This window comes from Triticum dicoccoides, chromosome 3B (genome assembly GCF_002162155.2).
Source record: "Triticum dicoccoides isolate Atlit2015 ecotype Zavitan chromosome 3B, WEW_v2.0, whole genome shotgun sequence".
Taxonomy (NCBI): domain Eukaryota; kingdom Viridiplantae; phylum Streptophyta; class Magnoliopsida; order Poales; family Poaceae; genus Triticum; species Triticum dicoccoides.
The window spans coordinates 73,399,397-73,405,916 of record NC_041385.1 but is presented as its reverse complement, the minus strand read 5'-3'; the positions used below and the strand labels follow the sequence as shown (position 1 = coordinate 73,405,916).

General features: G+C 51.9%; 1 pseudogene; it reads right to left on the bottom strand.

The window, feature by feature from the left end:
• Positions 1 to 2,093: 2,093 nt before the first annotated feature.
• Positions 2,094 to 5,475, bottom strand: LOC119279319 (annotated as a pseudogene).
• Positions 5,476 to 6,520: the final 1,045 nt, after the last annotated feature.

Below are 6,520 nucleotides of genomic sequence, written 5' to 3'. Positions count from 1 at the left end.
GGTGAGGCTGAGGTCGGCCTCGGGCGGCGGCAGTGAGGATGAGGTTGCGGGCGTCCACGCCGGCAGGAGACGGCGGCGAAGTGGGGCGACGGCGATCGGCAGACAGCGGCGAAGTGGGGCGAGGGATTTGGGTGAGAAGTGGTGGCCGGGTGGGGGGAGGAAAACCGCTAGCTGTTTAAGTGAAACATAACGGTAGCGCGTTTCTAAAAATGCGCTATAACTAAGTTAGCTATAGCGCGTTTCACAAAACGCACTACTGCTAAGTCTGTCTCTTTTTTTCCCTTTCTCATATATTTTTCTTTACATTTTATTTTTTCCTTTTTCCTTTTTCTATTTCTTTCATTTTCATTTACTCTTCTATTTGTTGTTCGATTTATTTTCTTTTCATTAGCAGTAGAGCCTTTCTACGTAAACGCGCTGCTACAATAGACACAGCGGTAGCGCAGTTTAAACAAGAACGCTGCTACTATGTGTAGCTTATCGGCTTAGTCGTGAGAATTTTAGTTGTAGCGCGTTTATAGTTAGGCGCGCTACTACTATGTTTGTATCTTTGTATCTGTAGCGCCCTTATCCTGCACGCGCTACTGCTATTTAGCACTAACGCCCTTTTTTGACAAGCGCTACTGCTAAAGTTCTATGTATAAGGTTTTCCCTAGTAGTGTTGCGTTAATCCAACCGTCCTTATTGTCCTAATGGTAAGCGAGTAAACACGTTTAACGCTAATCAACCATCTCCTCCCTGATCCCCTTCCTTCCATACCCTTTCACACAAAGGAAACTGACAGAAGGGTACCGCCGCAAGCCGCATTGCATCGAGCCGCTGCACCTTCGCCATGCTGCCCCTAGCACCTCGACCCGCCACATATCAGGGCCTTCAACGACGCCGCGCCACTATCGTGTCGCCCCGCCGCGCCTTCAAGGACGCCGCCCCTCACAACTCCGTGCCGTCCCCAACCATCGCCTCGCCTGGCCATGGCCCTCGACAGTCAGGACGCCTCCTAAACCGCATGCCCGACCATCATGGATGTCCCCTAAACCGCCTGCGGCCCGGCTGTCAGGGACGGGGACCGCTTTCCTGGTCGGACGTCAAGGGCACAAGACATCTTGCCTGGTCGGACGTCAGGTGCACTGCCTCCCCGGTTGTGGCTGTGTCGGTCGTCAGGAACGACGATAGCAAGGTCGCGAAGAAGATCAGGATGAAGGACAAGTACGTACTAGGTGTCCACCGATGAGAGAGAGAGAGAGAGAGAGATGGCGGCCGCCATCGCGGACGGCGGCGAGGATGGCCGACGACTGCTCCTGTACCGGACGTTCAAGGTTAAGGGCATCCTTCTGGATCCCTACAGGTGCGTTATATCTTTAACACAGCATTTTTGTGATTTATTTGTTGAAATTTTAATAAACCACGTTCTAATTTTTTACATGTCACTACGGAACGAGGTAATCCCCTAATCGGTCAAACGCCGGTAATGCAGTTGATCCATAAACGATTTACTTGTGAAAGCTTACTTAGTAATCGGCCACGCCATAGTAATTTGGCGGGGCATGTAGGCGCACTCTGAACCGAGAGTGTCCTGTTGCATATGAATGTGTATAGAAACAGAATATTATCACCTCACAGCTTATGTTTTGAAACGTATAACTTGAAAAGATTGGTTTGGTTTCGTTACAACCAATGAAGTAGAATAAACAAAAAGAAATCTTAAGATTACACGTGCATTGCACGTGCGCATTTACTAGTTTTCTAAAAACACCATCGATTGACCATCCACCAAATAAGGAAGATGAAAAACTCGACCGCCGGGTAAATGTGTTTTTTTTTCTTTTTTACGTGCTGCATGGTAAATGTAATTAGTAAACTCAAAATTCATACAGGAACATGCAAAATTCTGTAGAGAGCGACACAAGTTGAAGAAGATAAAAAGGAGGCGTCAATTCAGTGGGCGGAAAACTATTATATACCATATGAGAAAAGAACATGCCAATAGATGGCAGCAAAATTTATCTAATGTGTAGTTTGTAAACCAGAAACTTGCTAGTCGAGGCTCGTCTTGTTCGTCACATCCTTCGAAATTTTCCGGCCCCTGCCGGAGCTCATTCTGAGGAGCCTACTGGCACTGCGCTTCGCCACATGGCCAGCGGCCACCTGCCAACTAGCGTGTCCTCGATCCTTATGCCGGGCATGGCGATGACGTCCTTTGCCATGTCGGTACTGAGCAGCTCCAAGAATCTGGCAGATATATGACAACATAATTGATCAAATATATCTAGGTCTAGCCTGCTAGTTGAAAGGATGCTCACCGTTTTCTTCGCCTCCTTGGCTAGGAGTGGCCAAGGCTGAATGAACTCGATGCAATAATCCTCGAGCTTGGAGCAATTGTAATAGTGAGCCAGCTTCGAGATGTCTAATGCGTTATCTTTTGAGATGTGCTCAACCAATAAGTTTTGACATATCGCCTTCATCCTGTCTAGGCCGAACCGACATGCCGCCCCGAGCATCTCTCCTGCCGCCCCTGTGGTAACGAGAGGTTCTAGCTTGTCGGTGTAGACAAAGTTGAGCATGGCCTTGAAGACATCAGCCTTCATACCGTCAACCTGTACGAGGTTGTCATCCCTGATATTCACTGCTCCTGCCATCGCTTCACATAGGATTGGCGATCGTGCGGCGATCACAAGACGGTGGGCGTGAATTTCGCTATTCTCAACCAGAAAACGAGTATTTAACCAAAAACTAGCACAATTCGCGAAAACGTGACAGAAAACTACCACTTTACGATTTTGTCCCGAAAACTACCACCTCTTTAATAATCCGTGGCAAAAAACTACCAAGTGTGAAAACTGCACGCTTTGCCTGAGTTAAACCCGAATCTGACTACCCGACCCCACACATAAGCGGGCTAAAAATGCAATCGGGTCCCTAGTTTTTCTTAAAAAAAGCAATCCAGTCCGAGGTCAGCCCGAGGTCGCATATCTTCACCGCGCCCTCGCCGCCGACGAGGACGATGCCGCGCTCGTGCATCCTCGCGGCGCCGCTCAGGAGCTGCCGCATGACGCGGCGCGTCTCCTCCTCCGTGAACGGCCGGCGGCGAGCGCGCAGGACGTGGCCGAGGCTCGGGCCGACGTGCTCCAGGACGAGGCTGCACTGCCCGCTGCGGATGTCCCGCGCGATGCCGTGCAAGCCGACGACCGAGGGGTGGCCGCGGCACGCCGCGAGGTAGCACGCCTCGCGCAGCAGGTCGTGGTGGAGCGCATGTGCACGGTGGCGCCTCCTCTTGCCGCCGTCGGGTGAGCGGACCAGGAACTTGAGGGCGACGTCCTCTCCAGTGGCGCGGTGGCGCGCCTTGACGACGACGCCGAAGTTGCTTGGGCGCGAGGCGGTGCAGGACCGAGGGGGCCTGGCGGAGGAGCTTGGCGAGGCGGCGGAGGGAGCCGGAGAGCGGCGGCGGCGGCGAGGGCCTGGAACTGTCGGCCTGCAAGGACTGGATTGTTTTTTTTAAGAAAAACTAGGGACCCGATTGCATTTTTAGCCCGCTTATGTGTGGGGTCGGGCTGTCAGATTCGGGTTTAACCCAAGCAAAGCGAGCAGCTTTCACACTTGGTAGTTTTTTGCCACGGATTAATAAAAAAAGGTAGTTTTCGAGACAAAATCATAAAATGGTAGTTTTCTGTCACGTTTCCGCGAATTGTGATAGTTTTTGGTTAAATACTCACCAGAAAACACACGTCCGCCCCGTCTCCACTCACCAGCAGATTCCCAAGTTGCGATGCGATGCTGGACTCGGGCACGGCGATCATGACCCTGGTTGTGGGAGAGCACGTAATAGTGTAGGGATGCGTGATGAGAGCAACGTTTCAGTGTATGGTTAAGGAGCCATCATGTGCTAGGTACTTTGATTTTGCAGACTGTAAGGTGATTAACCTTCCAAGTCCCCAGCGAAAACTGTTTTGGGAATATACTGCACATATTTGTTGTTCCACGTAATCTATGGCCATTGTTGACTTCCCACTTGGGTCAAAGATCTTGAAGGTGCTGGACACCTCGACGCCACGGTCCGGAGGATCAGTCAGCAGCCTGAGGTGCACAGAGATGTTCCCTTGGTTCTTTCCCTCATCTCCTGACGGACTCACCTCTATCCTCCAGTTAAAACCGCCGACATGGAAAGCACCCGAATGGATCACCTGGCCAACACCATGGCCCCTCTGAACGTCACAGAAGTTGGGTATCCTGAACTCGTGCACGCCGTGCACTTTTTGGGACATGTTATAAGTAGACCAGGTCTTCCCAAGTGGCAGGCCATTATTGAGACGGTCCGAGGAGTTACTATGTGCGGCTACTCTTTCCATGATCTCGGTTATCAAAGAGCTGCAGCAGCTTTCTTTGATGATGAGCTCCTGGAACTCTTCTGTCTTGGTCAGAGCAAGAATCCTCGATGCAAGAATCCTCAAGCTGGCGGCAGCTGTAGCGGCCGCGCACGACCAGCAACGTCGCCATGACATTGGTGGTGTCCATGCTCTCGGACAATATGTTCTCGCACATAAGCCTCAGCCTCTCTATGTCATACCGATCGGCAGCCACGAGCAGGTCGCATGCCATGGCTTCACGGCGCCTCGCCGCATATCTCTGTTTGCAAGCAGGCTGGTCGACGATATCGTCTTTGCTTGTTGGTTTGATGGGAAGCTCATCGGTGTAGATGAAGCGGAGCATGGCTCTAAAGGTGGAGGCTCTCATGTCTTCGATAACGACGCGCGTGGCAACATCACTATCGTCATTCGTCTGCCAGCGGAACTGCGCAGCGAAGACCGGCGATTGCATGGCGAGCACGAGCTTGTGTGCCCGGATCTCGGTCTGCTCCACAACGAAGGTCACGTCTGACTGCAAGCAAGGTGGTCTCATGTCTGGTTGTGACCCATCCACAAGCAGAAGTTTGCGGATATCCTGAGAGATGGTGGGTGGAGGCACCATGCAAAGTGGTGTCATGTCTTCAGTGGTGGCGGTGCACGCCTCGATGATGACGTCGACGGTGCAGTTGATGGTGAGGCAATCGTCTCTCACGTAGCTGCTCTCATGGGCAAGGAACGCGCGGGGAATCGAGAGCTTCCAGGTCATGCCCGGTCTAGCCGTCCTGGAGATGGAGAAGACGTTGGAGCCTCCGCTTCGCCACACGGCAGGTGGTGACTCACCCAGGGGGTCCTCGATCCGGAGACTGGCCTTGGCGAGGACGTCCTTGGTGATCCAGTGGCTGAGAAGCTCGAGGGAGATTGACGAGAGTTCACCCTTATAATCGAACCAGCAGGCGAGCTCCCAGCTGTGGCCACCGGCGCAGAAGGCGCCGGACCTGATGATGGTGGAGCAATATTTGTCGGCGACGCTGCCGAGATGCTTCCGCTGGCTGTAGCCGGCGATGTCAAACTGGTGCGTGCCACGGACGAGCTTCGTCCTGTGCGTCGACGCCGTCTTCTGCAGCTCGGACGCCATGGCCGGGCGGTTCAGCTTCTCGATCGCAAGATCGATCGATGAGGATGCAAAGTTGCAAACGCAAACACGTGTGCATAAGAAAACATAGATTTGATTGAACTCGATCTCCTAATATATGATTATTTTTATCAACTCAAAGAGGTTTATAAGTTGGAAAGACTAACGCCCACGTGTGGCAGTTTTACAACTCGCCCACACGCGTGGATAACCGTCCAGTCGAGTTTGCACGAATCTTGACACATTAAGGCATAATTCACATGTCACGTAGGACGAGGCTGGTGTGTGGGCGCTCGAGAGTTTGCCCACACGCCCGCAGCACGCGGTTTGGCACTGCGTTGTGTGGACGAATTAGTTTATGCCCACACAGCCAACACCTAGTCCACGCGCGTGTGGGCGAAATCAAGACACCCATATGTTGCCGGATGGCAAATGCAGTACGCGTATGTGGCAACTAGATAAACACACATGACAACTATGATTCGTTGCAAGACGGCAACTGCAGTTAGGCGTGCGTGGCAACCACATAAACACACATGGCAACTGTGATTAACCATACATGGCAACTATGGTTGGACAACACGTGGCAACTAGGTAAACACACATGGCAAGTACTGTTTGACCATATGTGGCAAGTATTTAATCACACACGGCAACTATGATTTGATTACACGCGACAACTACCATAAATTAGACATGGCAACTATAGTTAGCCAAAACAGATAGAGTTGCTATGCTTTTACAACTAAATTTGCCATCCCCGGATAACTACACCTGCCATCCCAGATGGCAACTAAATCGTCATCCCGCGGGAGTACCTAACGTAGCTGCGCCAGGATGTGTGGGCATTTTTGCTTCGTGCCACATGCGCGGGATGGAGATGAGTAATACTTTGTTAGGCGTGTGGCACGAAGTAACTACGCCCACACGTGTGGGCAATTCTAATGTTCGCCCACAAATAACCCGTATGTGCTGCCTCCTGCTCACGCCACACATGGTGTATGGGCGGATGGCTAGTATGCCACACGTGTGACATTTAGCTGCGTCC